Source organism: Urocitellus parryii, chromosome 11, assembly GCF_045843805.1.
Source record: "Urocitellus parryii isolate mUroPar1 chromosome 11, mUroPar1.hap1, whole genome shotgun sequence".
In the NCBI taxonomy this organism is placed as follows: Eukaryota; Metazoa; Chordata; class Mammalia; order Rodentia; family Sciuridae; genus Urocitellus; species Urocitellus parryii.
Window position 1 is genome coordinate 29,675,162 of NC_135541.1, and position 25,230 is coordinate 29,700,391.

Below are 25,230 nucleotides of genomic sequence, written 5' to 3' on the forward strand. Positions count from 1 at the left end.
CAATGGCAGAGCATGCTCTTAGTCTAAGAGCTTTAACCTATATCATGTCATTTGATTCTCAAATATTTCATGATAAGGATTATTATGCTCATTTCACAGAGAGATCATGTAACTACAGAGTCACTAAATGGTAGAGAGAAAATTAAAATCCAAGACTGATTCAAAAACCTGTGCTCCTACCAATCCCCCTTGCATCATCACATAATGTTCTTAATTTGAAAAATTAAGTCCAAATATTTAAAAAACAAAGAAACTTCAAAATTATGTTATTTAATTTAAAAAGAAAACTATATCCAAAAGCAATCTAAAAATTCACTATTAATTATACAACACAGTGCAGTAGAAATGACAATAGAAGAGTTCATTCCACCTGGCATTTACATAACTAAAGAAAAAAGGCCCAAGCTCACTTTTTCTTTTAGCCATTTCTCCATACTTTCATTTTTTCCCCAAAGAATAGATTATAAGGGTTCTAAACAAAATACAAAATTGATTTTGTGGGTTTTATTTTTGTGTGGAGGGACGGTCTTCTTTGATTTTCATTGCAAAATACAACCTTATGAGTGTTCAATTAGTGAGATGCTTCATAAATGTGATGAATACCTACCCAGCCTCCCTCCTCCACCTTCAACCATGAGAATCAAGGCAGGGATCTCAAGGCCACCCTTACAACATGACCCTGCACGTCTTGCCATAACCAGAAGCAGCACTCTACTCAATATGCACCATTCACAGTTGCTTTTATGACAATATGGAATTGGAATTAATGTATTCCAGCCTAAATATAAGTGCTTTCTAAAAATGGAGACTATGGGCTGGGGATGTGGCTCAAGCGGTAGTGCGCTCCCCTGGCATGCGTGCGGCCCGGGTTCGATCCTCAGCACCACATACAAACTAAGATGTTGTGTCTGCTGAAAACTAAAAAATAAATATTCTCTCTCTCTTTAAAAAGAAAATAAAAAATAAAAAAATAAAAATGGAGACTATGTAAAGTCAGGCACTATTGTCCACTCATTTTCTACCATGCAGGCTGGAAGGCAAAAAACAAATCAAGAGATTATTGAGGCCAACTTGCAAAGAAAGGGGGTGGGGGGAGGGAGGGATCTTGAATTTCCTTATTTGTGCTCTGGTCCCCAATTCCTGAGACTTAACTTAATTGTGACTTAAAGGTCTTTTGCCACCAGACCTGTATTCTTAAAAACTGCTTAAGGGGCTGGGGATGTGGCTCAAGCGGTAGCGCGCTCGCCTGGCATGCGTGCTGCCTGGGTTCGATCCTCAGCACCACATACAAAGATGTTGTGTCCGCCAAAAACTGAAAAATAAACATTAAAAATTCTCTCTCTCACACCTCTCAAAAAAAATTTAAAAAAAAAAAAAAAAAACTGCTTAAGCTAGTTCTGAATCTTCAAAGAAAGAAGAATAATCCAAGTTCTCAAAGAATAAAAACATTTCATTTCTACCTCCATTGAACCTTTGACAAAAAAGTGGCATTAAGATCAATAAATCAAAAGTTTAAGGTCACAAGAACAAAACTTTTGGGCTACAAAATCAAAAGTTTTTAATTTTACAAACTGGATATGGCGGCACACACTTGTAATCCCAGCAACTAGTGAGGCTGAGGCTGGAGGATCACAAATTTGTGGCCAGCCTCAGCGACTTAGCAAGACCCTGTCTCAAAATAAAAATTTTAAAAAGGCTACAAATGTAGCTCAGAGATCAAGTGCCCCTGGGTTCAATCCCTAGGTACCATAAAATTTTATTTTTTAATTTGACAGTCAATTGAGATTATCAAGTAGTCATTCGTTTTATACTTGAAAATCAGGCCAAGAAAGTGTAAATGCTATAAACTGTTTACTAACAAAACTAGACTTGGAATAAAAGAACCAAGGAAATGCATTTCTTAAAGTCTGTCAGGATGTGGCTCAAGTGGTAGCCTGCTCGCATAGCATGCGTGAGGCACTGGGTTCGATTCTCAGCACCATGTAAAAATAAATAAATAAAGATATTGTGTCCACCTAAAACTAAAAATGAATATTAAAAAAAAAAAGTCTGTCTGGAGCCAGGTGCGCACCTGTAATCCCAGTGGCTTGGGAGACTGAAGCAGTAGTTCAAAGTCAGCCTCAGCAATGGTGAGGCGCTAAGCAACTCAGTGAGACCCTGTCTGCAAATAAAATACAAAATAGGGCTAGAGATGTGGCTCAGTGGTTCAAACCTCAGTACAAAAAAAAAAAAAAAAAAAAAAAAAGTGTGTCTATTGATCATCTGCTTCAAAATTACCTGTGGAATTTATTTAAACCAGAGTGTGGGGTCTCATTCTTGACCTAGTAAATCAGAATCTTCTGGTGTGAGGCCTGGAAATTTGACAAAGCTCCACAATGAGTCTTATGTACACTACAAGTTGAGGATCCTCTACAGAAGAGGGGTATTAACAACTTGGTTTGTTGTTGGTTTTTAAAGCTCCAGGATTTTTACTAACATTTTTTCATTTAAACCTTAAAACAGGGCTGGGGATGTGGATCAAGCGGTAGCACGCTCGCCTGGCATGCGTGCAGCCCGGGTTCCATCCTCAGCACCACATACAAACAAAGATGTTGTGTCCGCCGAGAACTAAAAAATAAAAAATATTAAAAATTCTCTCTCTCTCTCTCTCCTCTCACTCTCTCTTTAAAAAAAAATAAATAAAATAAAAAATAAACCTTAAAACATTCCACACCAAGGTATTATACAAAAAAGAAAAAGAAAAGTGGACTCTGGAGATTACGTAACTTGTCTAGCATACACAGCTGGCAGAACCAAAATTGGAACCAAGCTCTAACCAGCACCAAAGCTCAAAATTTTTCCATTTCATTATTCCTTAGTTTAATATTTTCCACTATAAAAAATGTAAGGAATTAATTAGTCATCTAGATAGAAAAAAAAAAAAGACAAAGACTTAAATATAGAGGAAGTCCAGGCCTAATGTAATTGGGAGAAACAGAAAAGAAGGGGGAAAATGTAATTTTAGAAAAATAAGCTATATTAACAAAAAAAAAAATGAAAGCAAAGAAAAATAAGCCATATTAAAGTGAAACTGAATATATAAAACATAGTTGTGTACTAAATTAACTAACTGATTTGACAGGTTTTTCATCTATTGACTTTCTATTGTTTGAGATATATTTCATTTTTAATGAAATACATTATTCACCTCCTGTGCCCTCAGGGTTCTTGGGGGTGGCAGATCATAGTTCTCTATATTAAAGCATGAGAGACAAAACTGCTTGTTGCAGCTCAACAGGTCTTGTTTTATATTCTTAGCTAAGTAGGAGGAGGTAAGGAACTGTTAACTGAAACTGAGGAGGTTTGGTAGAAGCCCTTTACAAGTTTTATAATAGCATAGTACATAGTCAATTTTGATATTTTTATTTTGGAAAAAATGTGTTGTATTTTTGCTCATAGCACTTTTCAAAACGGAAAAACTATTTTTTTATTTTATGCTTAAGAGAAACTCTTACATATAAGTACAGAAGACCTGAACAAGAATTTTCATTTCACCATTCTATGTAATAAGGGGAGGAGAAGAGATTTAACAACTGAAAGTTCATCCATAAGAGCAATAGATAAATTACAGTATATTTATCAGTAAACTATACAGGGTTCACATAATAAGTTATACCTAGCAATATAGATATAGTTTCAAAAGCAATGTTGAATAGGGTAAAAGAGCAAGTTTGGTTAGTGGTATCACTAAAATTTCATTGAAAAAAGTTTTAAGTTACCCAAAAAACTGGACGACTATTCCCTATGGTGTATCATTTTTATTTTTTAAATGTATTTTTTTAAAAACATACAATATGTATTTATATTACTATAAAGAGATAGGATAACATAATAACAAACATCATAGCCTATAAAGCAAACAATCTCAGTTCAAATAAGAATTTAACTTGCACATTCAGAAATGGTGGCACATCCTCTACTATCCACCCTCCCCTCCCCTCCCCTCCCCTCTTCTCTCTATCCCCTCTGTAACTGATGTGATTCTGCAATCTGTATACGGGGTAAAAATGGGAGTTCATAACCCACTTGAATCAAAGTGTGAAATATGATATATCAAGAACTATGTAATGTTTTGAACAACCAACAATAAAAAAAAATAAAATAAAAATGAAAAAAAAAAAAGAAATGGTGGCACATGCCTGTAATCTCAGCAATTTGGGAGGCTGAGGTACGAGTATCAAAAGTTTGGAGTATCAAAAGTTTGAGGCCAGGCTGGGGTTGTGGCTCAGTGGCAGAGCTCTTGCTGAGCACATGAGAGGCACTGGGTTCAATCCTCAACACCACATAAAAAAAGAAATTAAATAAACTTATTATGTCTGGCTACAACTAAAAAAAAAAAAAAAGTTTGAGGCCAGCCTCAGCAAATTAGCAAGACGTGTCACAAAATTTTAAAAAGAACTAGAGATGTAGCTCACTGGTAAAACACCCTGGGGTTCATTCCCTAGTACTAACAAAAAAAAAAAAGGAAGAATTTAACTTGCAGCTGTATGGATACAGACATGTTATTTAATCTTTCTACCTATCCATAAAATGAAAATAAAAGCAGTAGCTACATTATGGTATTTTATATATATTTATATATAATATATATAGTATATATGTTCTTTTAATCCTTATAATAAACATAGGGCTACTGATTAGACGAACAGTCCCTGCCAAAGAGTAAATACACAATTTCTATTAAAATATTATAGATAAATAGATTGATTTATAGTGAATGTCTAAAAATATGAACTAGATAGACACTAAATTCATGATAGTTGTTGCCTTAATGGGGAAAAGAGAGAAATAAGGAAAACAAAGACTTCAACTACAGCAATAATGTTTAGTTTCCTTTTATTCAAAAAATAAACCTATAACAACACAACTGTTTATTATTTATTTTTTGAAATACTAATTAATTATAGGTGGTATTTATTATTATTGCACTCATTTCTAGATTTAAAATGTTTTCATTTTTAAAAAAAGGCTTAACAGTCTATTGCTAATACAAAGCTCTGGAGTATACTTAGGCCAAGAAAACTGAAAATAATTTGGCAAATAAATAGCATCCCAGTATGCAAGCCAAGTCTTCAGATTTTTAAACTATTATTCTCCAACAGTTCTACTACAGTTTTTTGGTTCAGGGAGTATTTATATCTTAGGCTAAAACCTCAAAACACTGGGGAAATTTTTGGATAGCCTAACTTACTCAAGTTCATAAATTTAAAATGTAATAGAGTGCATAGCAAACATTGGTATTTAGTGTAGAACCTTCTCTTACATACTAAAGTAATACTAATTACTAAACAGCTGAAATGAGTGATAAAAAGTACAGTGCCCTTCCTTACATTTTGGAGATGTAGTGAGAAAGAAAAAATTTCCAAACCATGACTCTTGTTCCTTTAGCCAGTATACAAAAGAATCACATTTTAAATGAAATCAAACAAGCTATAAATGGCTTTCAATGTAGTCTAATAAAATTTAATTAGCCATAAAAAAACTGCATAAAAGTGTATATGAACACACTCTAAAACCACACTCTATTTTTTTAATCTGAAAATTATAAATTTTAAAATCAGAAAATAATAGAAAAATGTGAGAATTTAAGATATTTTCTGCCTCTACATCTTTTGGTCTGATTTATGGAATATTATCTTTTGATATTAATAGTGCTTCTCAAAACAAACTTTTTTTTTGGACACAGAGATAGCTACTCTTATATCTACTAGAAATATAGGATTAGGAAAAAATGCTATTTAATTCCAAAGAAGCTACTTGGTCCAAGAGATTAGACTTTGTTGATCAAGTAAGAATAATTAATTTTAAGCTTGTAAAACTTGGATTTTTAGAAAGGCATGGTAGCACACACCTGTAATCCCAACAACTGAGGACTCTGAGGAAGGAGATCACAAGTTTAAAGTCAGTTTCTGCACCTTAGAAGATCCTACTTTAAAATACAAAATAAAAAGAACTAGGGATATAGCTCAGTGGTAGGACACCCTTGAGTTCAATCCCCAATACCATAAAATATTTGGATTTTAAAAATGAAAAACTGAGGGCTGTGGCTGTAGCTCAGTGACAGAGCACTTATCCAGTACATGTGAAGCAGTGGGTTCGATCCTTACCACCACATAAAAATAAACAAATAAAATAAAGGCTTTCTGTCCATCTATTAACTACCAAAAAAAAAAGTTTTAAATGAAAAACTGATGATAATATTTGATCTGCTTCACTAAAAATATTTTAGTTTGAGTCCCAAGGGTTCTCACTAGGAGCATGTAAAAATTTCTAGGGTGTGAAGAGTTGTCTTGTTACGGAGGAGCTATTGTCACAATGGCAGAAGTGTGGGATTTTAGTGGGCAGAGGCCAGGGAAGTTAAATGTCCTACAATTCACAGAACAGTCCTGCACAACAAACAATTGTCCTGCCTCAAATGCCAGTAGTGCCCCAATTGAGAAACACTGTGTTAGAAAAGTTTAATCATTATTGTTCTTAGACTAGGAAATAGCCTTTAGTAATCTTTTAAAAAAAACAAAATTTTGTGGCTTACAAGGTCACACACAGATAATCTTAAGTAGATAGCATGTCTTTATTTATTTTTTTAAAGAGAGAAAAGAGAGAAGAGAGAGAATTTTTTAATATTTATTTTTTAGTTTTCGGCGGACACAACATCTTTGTTGGTATGTGGTGCTGAGGATCGAACCCGGCCACACGCATGCCAGGCGAGTGCGCTACCACTTGAGCCACATCCCCAGCCCTATTTGTTTATTTTTATATGGTGCAAAGGATCAAACCTAGTGCCTCTCACATGCTAGGCAAATGCTCTGCCACTGAGTCATAGCCCCAGCCCCCAGATAATTTTTTAGTTAATGTGCTTTCAACTTCAATATTTATAAATGTAGAAATTTAAAACTTTGGGCTATGGTTGTAAATCAGTGGCAGAGCACTTGCCCAGCATGTGTGAGGCACTGAGTTCGATTCTCAGCACCACATACAAATAAATAAAATAAAGATCCATCAACAATCAAAAAAAATTTAAAACTTTTTTCTACATAGGCAGTTTCTTTCTAAGGTTAATTTTAGTTTGATTTGGGGTCTTGGGGTTGATTTGTCTTGCACAAAGAAGGTACATTAAAAGCTTTGGTTGAGGGCTGGGGTTGTGGTTCAGCAGTAGAACGCTCACCTAGCATGTGCAAGTCCCTGGGTTGAATCCTCAGCACCACATAAAAATTTTAAAAATAGGGCTGGGGATGTGGCTCAAGCGGTAGCGCGCTAGCCTGGCATGCGTGCGGCTCGGGTTCGATCCTCAGCACCACATACCAACAAAGATGTTGTGTCTGCCAATAACTGAAAAATAAATAAAATAAAAATATAAAAAAAATTTTTTTTAAATAATAATAAAATAGAGGTGTTGTGTCCAACTACAACTAAAAAATAAATATTTTTTAAAAAGCTTTGGTTGAGCTGTGTCACACTCCTGTAATCTCAGTGGCTTGGGAGGCTAAGGCAGGAGGATAATGAGTCCAAAGCCTCAGCAATGGGGAGGTGCTTAGCAACTCAGTGAGACCCTGTCTCTAAATAAAATACAAAATAGGGCTGGGGAGGTGGCTCAGTGGTCAAGTACCCCTGAGTTCAATCCCTGATACAAAAAAAAAAAAAAGCTTTGGTTGAAGAAATTAGTATGAAAAGGAACCAATTAAAAAAAAAAAAAAAAAAAAAAGATGTCACACATGGTGTGGCACACCTTTAATCTCACAGACTCAGAAGGCTGAGACAGGAGAATAACAAATGCAAGAACTTAGCAAGACCCTACTTCCAAAAAAAAAAAAGAAAAGAAACAAAGGACTGGGGATGTAGCTCAGTAGTAAAGTGTTCCTGGGCTCAATCCCCATTACCAAAAAAAAAAAATTTTTTTTAATTAAATTAAATATTAACTAAATAGTCTATGACCAATATTATATATTTTATCTTTTCACAGTGAGAATTCCACAAATCATTTTCCAGAGAATCAAGGAAGCTTTTTAGGACTCTCAGGTCATACTACTATCTAAAATGCTTCTGAAAGGCTAGAGATATAGCTCAGTGATAGAATGCATAGAATAATTTCCTAGCATGCCCAAGACCCTGGATTTGATTTCCAGTACTGCCCCCAAAAAAGAAAAAGAAAAACATAGGCTTGGGTCACAGCTCAGTGGTAGAGTGTTTGCCATAGCATGGTAAGAGGCACTGGGTTCGATTCCTAATACCACATATAAATAACTAAGTAAATAAAATAAAGGTCCAACTAAAAAAAACTTAAAATTAAAAAACCTTAATGGTTTTTAAATGCTTTTGAATAATAACTGCAGCCATCCTTTACTATGGCCCATGAATTCTACAAAGCATTTATATTTGTTACCTCTAATCTTTGTAACAACTCTGTAAAGTATGTATTATCATTTCCAATGTAAAGGGTTTTAAATAATTTAAGAACCTGATAAATTAAGACTTGCTCAAACACAAACAAGTGACAAACCTACGATTCAAATCTGATCATTCCCACACCCAAGCGCTTCCCACTACAGATTATATCCTCAGATTTAAGGCTAAATTTCTATAAAGAATTATTTGTGAGGCTGAGGTTGTGGCTCAGTGGTAGAGTGCTTGACTAGCATGTGTGAGGCACTGAGCTCTATTCTTAGCACCACATATAAATAAGTAAATAAAATAAAGGTCCACCAACAACTGATAAAAATATTTTTAAAAAATTATTTGTAAATTAGCTAGAGAAGCTATAGCTTTCTCCATTCTGCCTCAATAGAGACACTAAAAAAATGCACAGATAACTCCATCAGCCTTCCGTCATTTCAGACATAAAAAATGAGCATTAATTCAAACAGACTTTCTAAGAAAATGGATGCCAAGGTGACAGGAAAAATGTAACAACTCAAAATAGATGAAGATTCACTGTATTGCAAGCACAAATATAATCCTGAAAAACTATCACCATCACTGAAAAAGTACCAACCACAGATAGCAGGATATGGCACTATCAATCAGCAACCAAAAATCTTCAATGTCCATCTAAATATGGAATCATGGTGTTCAGAGTTGGTAATGAAATTCCCCAAAATAAGGAAAATGGATTTCTGAGTTATCAGTGAACTTTTATATCCTAGTGTAAAAAATAGAAAAAGAATGCAAACACAGCATGCTAATATCGTAAACATACTTTATTTTTATAATTTTAAAATCCCCTAAATAATCCAAAATGAAATAAGGATTTGTTAAGAGTGATATGTAGCCCAGGAAACTGTTCATTCATTTTCCAGAACAGAAATACTGACAAGCATATTAGTTGTGTTTCAAGACCAAACACATGGCAAATCTACATGACAGGTCTGCTCAGCTGTTATCTTTTCTATGGACCAACGCAGCAAATACAGACACATTTCAGGATGACTGCCTAATTAAAAATAAAAGCAATACTGCTGAGTTTGCCATCCTGATGTGAAATAATAAGTTGCGGTTTCCATTCAAACAAAAGGCATTCAAGCATAAAAACTGGCATCCCCTATTTAATTAGACACGAATATACACAATGGCATATGTTAGTGCCAGACAGATCAAAAGCCAGTCCTTAAAAGTGCATTAGCCTCTTTTGGATAAGCATTATATTTGCCACGTAACTAGAATCTACCATCCGTGGGCCAAAGGTTAAGCTATGACACAAAACAGAAATTTAGGCTGAAAGCTGTAAAGGCACTTAGAGGTCAACTAATTCAATCTTTTGACCAATTCAGGAATTCCCTCTATTAACTCAATCAAATATTAACTGGGCTCCTATCAGGTCAAAGACTAATATGTAGATGTTACTATATATTAACATTATAGATGGTATTATATTTGCTCAACATTTATTATAATACAAGAACTTTTCCAAGTGCTTTATATTTAATATTCATAACAGTCCTATAAAATAGATACTACTATTTCTTGCCAGGTGTGGTGATGCACACCTGTAATATCAGAGGTTTGGGAGGCTGAGGCAGAGGATTACCAGTTCAAAGCCAGCCTCAGCATCTTAATGAGGTACTAAGCAAATCAGTGAGACCCTGTCTCTAAATAAAATATTTTTAAAAGGCTGGGGGATGTGATTAAGTGGCTGAGTGCCCCTGAATTCAACCCCTGGTACCCCACACCCCCAAAAATATATGAATTTAAGAAAGGGTCCAAAACTAGAAAAGATAAAAGAAAGTTGTAGGTATAGAAATATATATTAGTATGGAAAAACAGAAGGTAAAATAAATATTTTTGGATGAGAAAGTATTTGGGGGAAGTAATATTCTTGGGCTAAAGTCCAAGATGAAAGTGGGCAAAACTAAGGTTGTAAAGAAGTTGTGAGTGTTCAAGTAAGTCGCAGAAGGTTTGCAGAAAGTAAATCTCAAAAAGTTGTGTTTGATTTAATTGGCTATAATTAGCACACTCAGTTAAAGTTATTTTGAACTTTAATATACTGATATGAAGCAAAGTCTGAAACATTGATCTGCTCTCATTATGGATAATTTTGTATTTGTTTTAAAGTCAAATGATTACTGGTTAAGAAACAACTATTCCTTAGGTTATAACAATATAGTTGACATCCTAAATATATGTGAGTAGGTATATGGATGCATCTGAGAACTGTCTAAACCTTGTCTAAAAGTTTTATAAAAGTTTATAAAGTAAAAGTTTATATATGTTTAAAGGCAAGACAACCAATAAGTGCTCTTTTTTATACATTGTATCCGACATAGAAGGGCCACACTGTCTTTTGAAGAGCTATCTTATATCAGTTTGCTTTGACAAAGCCAATTTCTGATGATTAACCCTGTTTGCTAAAAGTTATGAGAGATTTAAGGCTAGCATTTGATTTTTATTAACCCATGCAGACCTGTGATTATTGTTACCATACACTCTGGATTCTAAATTGTACTTTAAAAGTTCAACTTAGTTAAATGTAAAGCTTAGGAAACCATTTTGCCAAGTTGGTGACATCCAAACTAAAATTACATATAGCAAAAGTCTCAGATTTTGTATAACAATAACAAATATGGTTGGCATTTATTCACATCATTCAATGCTTTAGGTAGATAAAGTAACCTGTTGTCAATAAGTTATTTATACAATTTTGTGTTATTCTTCACATTGGAATTGGAATTTAAATGTATTTTTGGAAGGTATTAAGGAGAGCCTGATCTCCTTAAAAAAAAAAAAAAAAGATACTACTCTTATCCTCACCTTACAAATACGGAAACAAAGGCATAAAGGAATAAGATAAATAGTCCAATCTCATAGTCAAGAAGTGAAAGAGCCAGGATTTGAGCCCAGAGCTATACTATTAATCACTATACTAATATTGCCTCTCTGGGAGAAGAATATACAGGACAGAATAAAAAATGATTTCACTTCTCCAGGCGTTCAGTCACCCAGAAAGATACAATGAACATAATACAGTACAATAATTGCTAATGGGGCTGGGGATGTGGCTCAAGCGGTAGTGCGCTCGCCTGGCACGTGTGCAATCCGGGTTCGATCCTCAGCACCACATACCAACAAAGATGTTGTGTCCGCCGAAAACTAAAAAATAAATATTAAAAAATTCTCTCTCTCTCTCTCTCTCTCCTCTCTCACTCTCTCTTTAAAAAAAAAAAAGAAAGAAAAACCGACTTCTGGCCAACCTATCTCCCAACTATCTCCTTTTAAAAAAAAAAAATAATAATAATAATAATAATAATTGCTAATGAAATTATTAGAAGTGTTAATGTCACAGTAGTTAGGACAGAGAAGTATGAATGAAGATAAATAATTTTAAAAAGGAAATCAAGTGGGTCTGGAAAGATAGCTCAGTGGTAGAGTATTTTGCCTAGCATGCACTCGAGGCCCTGGCTTCAAACCCCAGCAACACAAAATATAAATTTTTTCAAAAACTAATTTAATTGGGCTGGGGATATAGGCCAGTTGGTAGAGTGCTTGACTCTCTTGCACAAGGCCCTGGGTTCGATCCCCAGCAACACAAAATATAAATTTTTTCAAAAACTAATTTAATTGGGCTGGGGATATAGGCCAGTTGGTAGAGTGCTTGACTCTCTTGCACAAGGCCCTGGGTTCAATCCCCAGCATTACACACACACACACACACACACACATCCACCCAAAAAAAAAAAAAAAATCACAAATTTAATTGCTGTCCAATAATCAAAATCCCTTTCAAGGGCTGGGGATGTGGCTCAAGCGGTAGCAGCTTGCCTGGCATGTGTGCGGCCTGGGTTCGATCCTCAGCACCACATACAAACAACGATGTTGTGTCCGCCGAGAAATGGAAAATAAATATTAAAAAATTCTGTCTCTCTCACTCTCTAAAAAAAAAAAAAAAAATTTTTTAAATCCCTTTCAAATATAATAGCAAAAGCTGGGTGCAGTGTTGCACACCTGTAATCCCAGTGACTCAGAAGAATGAAACAGGAAGATTGTAAATACCAGGTCAGCCTGGGCAATTTAAGGAGATCCTGTCTCAAAATAAAAAATAAAACAGGCTGAGGATGCAGCTCAGTGATAGAGGATGTCTGAATTCAATGCCAGTACCAAAAATAAATGAATAATTAAAATAGCAAAAAAAATGCATAATATTACATGTGTGATATACCTAGGATAGAATTCATGTATGACCATAGATTGTTTTGCACAATCTAGATACAAATAACATGGTTTTAGTTGTGTATGGTAATACACTCCTGTAATCTCAGCTACTCAGCTGGGGCAAGTTGACTTCAAGTTTGAGGTCAGCCTCAACAATTTAGCAAAACAAAAAATAAAAGGCTTGGGGCTGGGGTGTGGCTCAATGGTAGAGCACTTGCCTAGCACATGGGAGACCCTGGGTTCGATCCTCAGCACCACATAAAAATAAATAAAATAAAATAAAATAATTACTAAAAAAAGAGAGAGAGAGAGAGACTAAGAATTTAGTTCAGTGGTAGAGTGCCCCTGAGTTAAATCAACAGTATCACAAGGGGAAAAATATATATGTGTGTGTGTGTGTGTGTGTGTGTATAGTTTCAGCAGGGCACAGTAATCCGAGCTACTTAGGAGGCTGAGGCAATGAGGATCAAGCAAGTTTGAGGACAACCTAGGTAATTTGGCAAGACCCTGCCTGAAAACAAAAATGGGAAAGGCTGGGGATATAGCTCAATGGTTTCTCTCAGTATATCTATAACTTTTTACGCCGAAACATGAAATGACATGAGACAGATACTGGACCCTATTCAAATGATCTGAGATGCTAAAATATTATAAGGTTATGTGGGTTTCAAGATTAACATTTCTTAGATTTCATTATAAAGGTTAAAGAAGGAATTGGATAAAAAAACAAAATTAATAACATGAAAGATTATCTAAAGTTTAACAAATAATTTTTTATTCATCCATATTTCCTTTCTCAAATGTATTATTTCTGTTAAAATGAATATTTTATAGCTATTAAAATGACAATGGGAGCTGGGGATGTGGCTCAAGTGGTAGCAGGCTCGCCTAGCATGCGTGAGGCACTGGGTTCGATTCTCAGCACCACATTAAAATAAAATAAAGATACTGCGTCCACCTAAAACTAAAAAAAATAATAATTTTTTTTTAATGACAATGGGGGATCAGTAGTGGAGTATGTGCTTAGCATGCATGAGACCCTGGATTCAATCTCCAACATTCCCCTCAAAAAAATCAAGATAGTTATTGTTAGTACAGAAAGATATATATACCAGAATACTAATTGACACATTTTTGTTAATAGAAAAAATTGGAGATAATCAACATCCTTCAATAGCAATAGGGTAATTAAATTATAGTCATTTATATACTTTAACATTGTGTAGTCATTAAAAGAATGAAGCAGGACTGGGAATATGGCTCTAAGCTACACTGGTAAAGAGCCTGCCTAGCATTCTGGGTTGAATACCCAGGACTGGTGGGAGGAAAAAAGGGAATAAAAGAGGAATTAGGTAAATTCTATACATACTGACATGGAAAGATGTCCACATCTCTTGGAAATGACAACAGAAAAGTGGCAAAGTAGAATGTGCAAAGTGCAATCTTGTTTTTATTTTTTATTTATTGGTACTGGGGATTGAACCCAGGGGCACTTAACCACTGAGCCACATCCCAAGATTTTTTTTTTTTTATTTATTTGTATCTTTTTTTTTTTCAGTTGTAGATGGACACAATACATTTATTTATTTAGTTAGTTATTTTTATCTGGTGCTGAGGATCAAATCTAGTGCCTCAAATGTACTAGGCAAGTGCTCTACAACCCCAGCCCTCCCTACCAGATCTTTTTTTCTTTTAACAGAGAGAGAGAGAGAGAGAGAGAGAGAGAGAGAGAGAGAGAGAGAGAAATTTTTTAATATTTATTTTTTAGTTTTTGGTGGACACAACATCTTTATTTTATTTTTATGTGGTGCTGAGGATTGAACCCAGCGCCGCGCGCATGCCAGGTGAGCATGCTACCGCTTGAGCCACATCCCCAGCCCTTTATTTTTCATTTTGAGACAGGGTCTCACTAAGTTGCTGAGTCTGGCTTTGAACTTGGAATCCTCCTGCCTCAGCCTACCAAGCTGCTGGGATTACAAGCATGAGCCACTGTGCCTGGCTTGTTTTTATTTTATTAAATAAACAAAAAAAATAGTATAACCTAGAAAATAATTTAGAGGATATATATACTAAACTGTCATCTTGATGGATTATAAGAGACTCATTTATCATACATTTCTCTTAGGTTGATACTTTTTACAATTATCATGCATTACTTTTGTTGTTTTAGATGGGGTGGTCTTACTATGTTGCTCTGTCTGGTCCCAAATTTGTTATCCTCCTGCCTCAGCTTTCCAAATTGTTGGGATTACAGGCTGCATGGTGCCCAGCTATTTTTCTTTTTTTTTTTTTAAATAAAGATAAAGAGGTTAGGGGCCAGGGTTGTGGTTCAGTGGTAGAGCGCTTGCATAGCATGTGTGAAGCACTGGATTCATTCCCCGGCACCACATAAAAAAAAAATTAAAAATAAAATACTTTTTAAAAAAGCTAAAGAGGTTAGAACAACGGTTGGGGATGTAGCTCAGTGGTAGAGAATTAGTATACACAATACCTTGGATTCAATCCCCAATATCTCACACACACAAGAAAAGGGTTGGAAACTAAAAAAAAACATCCTTTTCCTCCCATAATAGTAGTTGAGACTATATAGTTATGTGAAATAAAACTGATATATAAAACGAAAAAAGGGAAGGGCAAAAAACAAAAAAAAATTGATAAAACAATTATAACTGTGTAAAAGTATGTACCAAAAGAAATTGTACCAGAATTATCATTTATTTGGGGGTAAAAAGATTATGATTTTTTCTGTACTCTTAATTCTAAACTTTCCATTATGATAAATTCCATCTATAAGCATAAAATGGAATATTAGTTAATTGATATAAGAAACGTAGAGCCGGGGTTGTAGCTCAGTGGGTACAGTTCTTGCCTAGTACATGTGAGGCACTGGGTTTGATCCTCAGAGCCATATAAAATAAATAAATAAATAAATGTACTGTGTCCCCAAAAAATATGGCATGGTGCACATAATATCAATGTATAACGATCCTGAGCCTCTTAAAACACTCGGTTATGACTGTATGGAAATACAAATGCAAAAAAATGTAGTGATTAAACTGATTTATATTAACTGTAGCATACTAGCTGATATTTCCTCCGATAGGGGTTTGCTTCCTTTATATATTTTCTTTTTAATGAAAGTTTAGGAAAAACAAATATAGTTCAATTAGAGATGTATTTCATAATGTAGTTATGGAACTTTTTTGTTTGTCCTTCGGATCAAACCCAGAGCCTTCATGTTATGTAATCAATCGCTGAACTACACCTCCAGCTCTAATCATGGAAGTTTAAGAGAGCTTTTAATGTTTTTCCTGAGCTTTTGATACTGCAATAAGAACAGAGCTTTATCATGCCAACAGAGTTATGTGGTTTTTAAGAATCCAAAGATATACCTAGGTACACTAGCACAAGATCCTAGCTAATCGGAAAGCTGAGATAGGAGGATCACAAGTTCAAGACTAGCCTCAGCAGTTTACTGAGCCCCTGCCTCGAAATTGAAGAAAACAAATAGCCAGATATGGTGGTTCACACTTGTAATCCTAGCAACTCAGCAGGCTGAGGCAGGAGAATCCCAAGTTCAAAGCCAGTCTCAGCAAAGGTGAGGTGGCTAAGCAACTCAGTGAGACCCTGCCTCTAAATAAAATACAAAACAGTGCTGGGGGTGTGACTCATAGTTCAACTGGATGGAACGCGAGTGCCCCTGAATTCCATCCCTGGTACCCCCCCCAAAAAAAAATGGCAATCATTTTTTACCCTCCAGATTTAGCCCACCTTTCTAATGCAGGGCTCCATTCCTACCTTGGCTTAAGTGATGTTCACCTCATTCCAGCTCTTGTAGTACTTTTAAACTATACTTATTTGGTATTCAACTAATATCTTTTGGTCTTCCTACCTCCCCTCTCACCTCTTCCAATATATCTTCCAGGCTGAGCAAACTTTTGACAAGCCTTCATGTGTCATATAAAGGCTCTTCCTCCTTTGACCCCTACCCACATCTCCAACCCCATCTATTTCTTTTTCTCCACCCACAAACACAATCTACTCCAAATATAGAGTTTTTTGTAGGGCCCTGCTTACACTTGAGTGCCTACACATTTAATACTCTTTCTCCTTGAGGGGTTCTTTCTAGTTTTTTCCACATGGCTCTCTCAAGTAATCCTCTCATGTGGGAAGTGTTCTCTGACTCCTCAATATCCTTTTTCTGTGTTTTCATAATGCTCTATACAAATCTGTTATTACAGTTATCATATAGTATTTTTAACTGTAGGTTACCTGTCTCTTTCACGGGACTATGAGCTCCATGCGGGCCTGGACTTGAAATTACCTTCAAATGAATTGTGACACAGAAATTGCAATACTACAACATAAGTCAAAATGTAAGTGATATACAGTGGAGGGGCTGGGACTATGGCACTGGGTTCGATCCTCAGCACCACATAAAAATAAATAAAGATAATGTGTGTCCATCTACAACTAAAAAACAATTTTTTAAAATATACAGTGGAGAAAAAAGAAAATAGGACACTGATATTCCATACTTTCTATATTAAAAAAAATAAATTCTTAATTGGGCACAACATCACACTCCTATAATCCAAGTGGCTCAGGAGGCTGAGGCAGGAGAATTGCAAGTTCAAGGTCATCCTCAGCAACTTACCAGGCGCTAAGCAACTTAGCAAGACCCTGTCTCAAAATAAACAAGCCAGGCATGGTAGCACACACCTGTAATACCAGCAGCTTCAGAGGCTGAGGCAGGAGAATTTTGAGTTCAAAGCCAGCCTTAGCAACTTAGCAAAGTGCTAAGCAACTCAGAAACTGTATCTAAATAAAATACAATAAAGGGCTGGAGATGTGGCTCAGTGGTTAAGTGCCACCAAGTTCAATCCCCAGTACCAAAAAAACAAAAAGGGCAGGGGAGGGGCTAGGGATAGTAGAGTGCTTGCCCCGCATGCACAAGGCCCTGGGTTCAATTCCCAGCACCATTAAAAAAAAAAAAAAAAAAAAAAAAAAAAAAACTATTTTAAAAAAAAGGGAGAGCAGGGGAGGCAGGGTACGGTGGCCCATGCCTGTAATCCCAGCAGCTCAGGAGGCTGAAGCAGGAGAATTGCGAGTTCAAAGTCAGCCTCAGCAACAGCAAAGTGCTAAGCAACCCAGTCAGAACCTGTATCTAAATAAAATACAAAACAGGGGTGAAAATGTAGCTCAGTAGTTGAATGACCCTGAGTTGAATCCCCAGTACTACCCCCCCAAAAAAGAGAAAGGAATGTTACTGAGTAGTGAAGCACTTCTGAGTTCAATCTTCAATACAAAAATAAAAATTAACTCTTTCATTCAGTCAGTTATAATTAAGTGCTAAATATTTATTTAACACCTCCTAGGAGACAGGCACAATGCCAAGCCTGGAGAGTTGGTTTTGATACTATACATATATGTAATAAGAATATACACAGTAAGAATTCTAAGAGGGGCTGGGGATGTGGCTCAAGTGGTAGTGCACTCACCTGGCATGCGTGCAGCCCAGGTTCAATCCTCAGCACCACATACAAACAAAGATGTTGTGTCCGCCGAGAACTAAAAAATAAATATTAAAAATTCTCTCTCTCTCTCTCTCAAAAATAAAAAAAAAAGAATTCTAAGAGGACATCCAAAATGTTAACACTGGTTATTAACTCATTAAATCATGGACAGATTCTGATAAACTTTTATCTTCTCCCTTGAAATCATTCCAATTTCCCAATTCTTCCTTAATAAATATGCATTTCTTTGATAATTACAAAAATTATTTTAGCCTTCCCAAATTGTAAATTCCTAACAGTCAGTAAGATTGGTACCAAAAGTAAGAGTATATAAATTTGTGAACCATAGCTAATACGAAAGTAAAATATATTAATAACTTTTAGTCAAATTGTAATACAAGGAACAGTAAGACTAAAATATGCAAAAATATTTCAGGATTTAATCATTGTGGAAATCATGTAGAAAACAATCCCATGCAAATTATCCAAGGAAAACAATCATAAGAGCAATACCATCCTAGTTTTCCATATTGCAGATGAAAGTTATATCGTTCTTTTTTTTTTTTTTTTGGTATGGTGATTGAACTCAGGGACACTTGACTACTGAGCCACATCCCCAGCCCTATTTTGTATTTTATTTAGAGACAGGGTCTCACTGAGTTACTTAGCACCTCGCTTTTGCTAAGGCTGGCTTTGAACTTGCAATCCTCCTGCCTCAGCCTCCTGAGCTGCTGGGATTACAGGAGAGAACCACCACACCCAGCTGTATCATTCTATTCTATTTAATGCAAGCAAAAAGATGACAGCCTCTGTACAACTTGTTCAAAAGACAAATTAATAAATAACATCATATTTAATCTGTATAATGATTTACAGTTTACAATTCACAAAGCACTTTGACCTTCACAATAATTCTGTTTTCTTGACCCTGCAGGGGAGATTAAAAAACTAACAACTGAAATTCAGAGGGCCTCTCTTAATTATAACTTAAAATCCAAAAGCCATAAAGAAAAGTTTGAAAAGTTAGCCTACATAGAAATACAAAATTTCCATGTGGGAATAAGACAGAAGACAAATATCACAATAGAGCTGGAGGTGTAGCTCCATGGAAGAGCATTCTCAAGGCCCTCAGTTCAATCCCCAGCTCTGGGGGCAGGGGATAAGGTGTCCTACAAATCAATAGGAAATTGAGATATATGACTTAACAGAAAAATAAGTAAAAGACTTAAACAGGTAGTTAAGGAAAAAGGACATATAACTCAAACAAAAAAAGAAATAACTCAAACATATAAAAAGATACTTAGCATAATTTTTTAAAAACTAAAACTACTCTGAGGTACAATTTCTCCCTATCAGATTGGCAAAAATTCAAGTTTGATAACAGCAAGGCATAACACTAACAACACTGATCCTAGAGCCAGAGTACTTAGTTTAAACTTCAACTGCTTAATTAGCTGTGTGATTTGGACAAGTCATATAAATTTTCTATTCTTTAGTGTATTCATCTGAAAAACAGAGGTAATAAAAGCACCTACCTCATAGGAATTTCACTAAGATTAAATAAGGTAATGTATGTGAAGCACTAAGAACAGTGCCCATGCATATAGTAAGCATTATATAAATATTAGCTACAATACAGCCAATGTAGTGAGTGTACAGGCAATGTATATAGGAACAACCTCTAAAGAAGGCAATTTAGCAATAAATTTCATAATGAAAACTGCAAATATACTTTAACTTAGAAATTCCACTTCTGTGAATTTATCCCATAAATACCCTGGAACACATGTAAAACAACATGTCCAAAGGTCTTCAATACAACATTGCTTGTAACATTTGTAAACTGAAATATAAATATCCATAATGAGGAACTAGTTAAATAAACTATGATACATCCATTCCATGGAAATCTATTGGATACTATACAAGTACTTAAAAACAAATAAAAAAGAATGAGGAAGCTTTCTATGCACTGACCTGGAAAAGTCTCTAAGATATATTAAGTGAAAAGTCAAGACTGCAGATGGAGAGCAATGCAAAACAGTGGGGAACCATAGGATTTTTACATGAAAAGTGGGACAAATAAAATTATATACCCATGTTTGTAAGCATTTGCCTCAAGAAAGTCTAAAAGAATGTAAAGATAGGGGATGTTGATGCATTTTTAGCTAAAAGTGGCAGAGCACTTATCAAGCATGCAAGAGGCCCTGAGTTCAATCCCCAACAATGGAAAAAAAAGATCACTGCAAGAGGACAAGGAACGGGGCAGATGGGGGAAAGGCATGGGATGAAACTTTCAATATTTTTCTTTTGATCATACTGCCTTTCTAAAATATTCAAGAATGCCTGGAATGATGACATGTGCCTATAATCCCAGCAACTTGTGAAGGTAAGGCAGGAGAATCACCAGTTCAGTTCAACCAGCCTCAGCAACACAGCAAAACCCAGTCTCAAAATAAAACTTATTGACTGATTGATTGATTTGGTATTAGAGACTGAACCTAGGAGCCTTTACCACTGAGTTACATTCCCAGCCCTTTTAATTTTTGAGACAGGGTCTTGCTAAATTGCTGAGGATGACCTTGAACTTGTGATTCTCCTGCCTCAGTCTCCCAAGGCATGGAAATTACAGGTATGCACCACCACATCAGGCAATTTTTTGTATGTGGTACTGGGGATCAAACCCAGGGCCTCATTGTGCAAGGCAGGCACACTACCACTGAGCTATATTCCCAATCCTCAAAATAAAAAAATTTTAAAAAGATGGGGCTGGGGATGTGGCTCAAGTGTTAGCGCGCTCGCCTGGCATGCGTGCGGCCTGGGTTCAATCCTCAGCACCACATACCAACAAAGATGTTGTGTCCGCCGAGAACTAAAAAATAAATATTAAAAAAAAAGAACTGGGGATGTAACTCAGTGGTAAGACATCCCTAGGTTCCATCCCCAGTATCACAAAAAAACTAAAAGAAAATAAAATGTTCAGGAATGGAAGATTCAAAAATTCTAAGTTGGCTTTTCTCTGAAACAACCACTCCCTGATTGCTCAGCAAAAATAACACAAGTGAGACTACACTGAAGTCATTTCCATTTGATGACTTGGGAAACAGTATAATACCCATTGTTGGTCCACAACATTCACCATCACCCACACAATACAACATAAAAATTGGGTTTCATCAACTAGAAAGAGATGAAATTCCAGGCTGGGGTTGTGGCTTAGCGGTAAAGCACTCATCTCGCACATGTGAGAACCTGGGTTCGATCCTCAGCACCACATAAAAATAAATAAGTGAAATAAAGGTATTGTGTCCAACTACAACTAAAAAATATTAAAAAATTTTTTTAAAAAAGATGAAATTCCCATAAAAGTCCTTATCATGGATTTCAAATTCAGGGCTGGGGTTGTGGCCCAGCCGTAGAATGCTCACCTAACGTGTGAGACACTGGGTTCGATCCTCAGCACCACATAAAAATAAACAAACAAAATAATGGTATTGTGTCCAACTACAACTAAAAAAAATAAAGATTTCAAATTCAAACACATTTATTTTGTACAAAATGAAATGTATGATACTAAGAATATATCCATAAACACTTTTACACAGGAGGAAAACACTAAAAATAAGTAAACTTTCATTCTAAATAAGCAAGGGAATGAGCACATGTGTTTGTTTTACAATTAAATAAAACTAGCCAGGGGCTGGGGATATAACTCAGTTGGCAGAGTGTTTGCCCCGAATGCACAAGGCCCTGGGTTCAATCCCCAGCACACCACACACACACACACAAAAAAAAAAAAAAAAAAAGGGTTGACTTTGGGACTGGGGTTGTGGTTCAGTGGCAGAGCATTCACCTAGCATGTGTGAGGTCCTGGGTTCAATCCTCAGCACCACATAAAGATAAATAAATAAAGGTATTTTGTGTGTGTGTGTGTATGTGTGTGTGTGTGTGTGTGTGTGTGTGTATGAAAAAACAAACCAGCCAGGCATGGTGGTACACACCTATAATCCCAACAACTCTGGAAGCTAAAACAGGAGGATCACAAGTTCAAGGTCACCCTCAGCAACTTAAGCTGAACTGAGGATGAAGCTCGGTGGTAGAGCACCTGTGGGTTCAATTCTCAAAATAAAATTTAAAAGGACAAAAAGAAATGCCCAACGTTAGGTTCTAGGTAAACTTACCAAACAACCTACATTTCACCCACATTAAAAAGATATACACGTCATAATCTGAAACACAGATTTCACAAATAGGTAGACCTTGTTCAAATTCTTGTCTACAGGTAACCATATTTTTGCAAGTGTTCTACCACTGAGGCACAGGCTATAGGGATATATAAAACTTTTTTTTTTTTTTTTTTTTTAAGGCACGGAGGATTGAACCCAAGGGCTCTACCAGTGAATTACTTAGCTAGTCCTTTTTATTTGGAGACAAGGTCTCACTAAGTTGCTTAGGCTGGTCTTGAACTTAAGATCTTTCTGCCTCAGTTTTCCAAGTCTCTGAGATCACAGGTGTCCATTACCATACCCAGCTCTATAAACCATCTTTATGGTACATGGCATATAGCAAATTCTCAATAAAAACTAGTCTCACTACCAGTAGCTCTCCTTCACAACCATTTTTTTTTTTTTTTGAACGAAGGACATTAACCATTGAGCCTTATCCCCAGCCCTTTTCATTTTGAGAAAGACTCTCACTAGGTTGCTTACAGCCTTGCTGAATTGGTGAGTCTGGCTTTGAACCTGCAATCCTCCTGCCTCAGTCTCCAGAACTTCTAGGATTATAGGCATGCACCACCATGCCTGGCTATAACCACTATTAGAAGAGTAATTTTACCCATTTATTCCTCAAACAAGAGGAATCAGATCATATATCATGACCTGACTACTGACATCCTTGCCACACTATCAAAACTGCCTTTCAAAGGAAATAAGTAACTTCCTAGTTGCTAAATTTGGTGGCTTCTAATTTTTATTCCACTTGACCTCTGTAGCACCTGACACTGATGGTCATTCTCTTCCCACTTGAAACTTTCTTCCTTTGACTTCTATAATAATGCCATTCTGTTTAATTTCTTGTCCCATTACTTTACTTTCTCTTTTTCAATGTCTATTATCCTTCAAACAATGGTGCTTCTTCTGGTTCAGGGCCCTTTTTTCCTCTTCTTTCAGTATTAACATTCCATACTAAGGCTTCAAGTATCAATAGTCTCTCTTTTTAAAAATTTTTTTAGTTGTAGATGGACACAATACCTTGATTTTACTTAATTATTTTTATGTAGTACTGAGAATAGAACCCAGTGCTTCACATGTGCTAAGCAAGCGCTCTGCCACTGAGCTATAACTCCAGCCCAATATAGTCTCTTGATTCTTAAATTTGTATTCAGTTCCAACCTTTCTCCCAACTTGTGTATATGGAAACAAATACACACACCTCAAACAACTCATCCAAAACCAAAAACCAATTCACTGCCTTCACTCAAAGTTTTTTCTTTTTTTTTTCCTTTTTTTTTTTTTTAATAGCAATACTTGGTATTGAACCCATGGCACTCCACCCAGTGAGCAAATTCACCATTCCTTTTTTTATTTTATTTTATTTTTTTTTATTTTGAGACAGGGTCTCATTAAATTGCTGAGGCCTGGAACCTGTGATCTCTGGCCTCAGTCTCCCAAGTTGCTGGATTACAGGTGAGCAGCACCTCACCCAGCTAGACTTGCTTCTTTATAGTCTCTATTTCTATTAAGGACACAATTCATACCATAAGCCACATCAGAACTTCACTTCCTCGCCAAAAAAGGACCCCTCTCAACTCTATTTTGAAACCTCTTGGTATTGGGTGGTATTCTCATTTTCCTCACACCATGTCAGTTTATCCTCTCCCATCAGATTAGCACATTAGTTTTCTGCCTAGGCCTCCTGTCTTCACTTTGAATACTTCCTGCACAATTTTCACCAGAGATAATTCAATCACATCAAACTTCTGGTCACAAACCTTCAATATTTCACATGCCTACAGAAAGTCCCAATTCTTTAGCGAGTTTTTCTCGGAGGTATAAATTGAAAGGCTTTTTAATTGGACAACCCCAGCTTTCATTTCTGGCTAACTCTGAATGGTGGCTTACTCCAAAGTCTTCAAAGTGAAGGGAAAAGGAGAGCAAAGACGACAAGGGAGAAAGGGGGTGACAATGGTATCTGAGGGGAGGGAAGTATCTTTTCGAAGGCAGAAGTGGACGATTTCGAGGGAAGAGCATGTTTGAGGGAAGTACGTTTGAGAAGCAGTCCAGACTTGATGCACGAATGGGTTCTAAGGGAGGCTCCCACTGCGGAGCTGGAGGTTTCACAAACAGTTTTCCAAGAATTGAAGGATTCCTGAATCTTAAAATTGAGGAAGTTCTCTGACATGCGATGATTTCTAATGGGTTCCCGGCCTCTGATAAGAGAAGCGGGTGCCGGTCCCGAGAACCTGGGAGAAGCGAGAAGAGAAAGAGCAAGGGACCAAGAGGGGGAGTGTTCTGTGTGGAGGACTTCTGGGAAGCCACCGAGTCCTGTTGGGTGCTAAGCGACCCGTGAGCCAATACTCGGGGGCCGAGGAGTGGTAGCACCCGCGCGCGGGCCGGGAAGTCCCGGGTTCGTGTCTCACGCATCTCCTGACTTTACCTGAGGCGGACTGAGCAGCCGAAGGATATTTGCACGGGCGGGAAGGGGAGGCAGCGTCCAAGACCGAGCATAGTAGTCTTCACAATTCCGTCGAGGCAGCGGCTTTTTAGCCCGCGGAGGCGGTGGGGGTCCTTCGCGCAGTTGCGGGCGTCTCCGCTGAACTATCGGCGGCGGAGGACGAGAAGGCTACTGCCATGGCCCCGAAGTCGGGGCGTCTACCCGCGCCTATTTGGCGGGGCCAGGACGACCCAAAAAGCGACACCCATAGGGCAGCTGGAAGCTCCACTGAGCTCTCCAGCCGCGAGCGACTGAAACGCCTGGGGCACGGGGCTGGGGGAGGTGCCTGGGATGGCCACGCCCCTCTTCTCGGGCCCTCCCT

The 25,230-nt window shown here is 36.7% G+C and overlaps 1 protein-coding gene across 2 annotated transcripts in view; it reads right to left on the bottom strand.

Annotated features, from left to right (window-relative positions):
* Positions 1 to 25,152, bottom strand: part of Tesk2 (testis associated actin remodelling kinase 2) — a 132,765-nt gene extending 107,613 nt beyond the window's left edge. Inside the window, exons 1-2 of one of the 2 annotated variants that reach the window (XM_077791055.1) lie at positions 24,852 to 25,152; positions 18,180 to 18,249 (exon numbers count right to left, since the gene is read on the bottom strand). The gene's annotated coding sequence lies outside the window, so the exon portion shown is untranslated. The remainder of the gene's footprint in view (positions 1 to 18,179; positions 18,250 to 24,851) is intronic. The other variant, XM_026397738.2, reaches the window with a different exon arrangement.
* Positions 25,153 to 25,230: the final 78 nt, after the last annotated feature.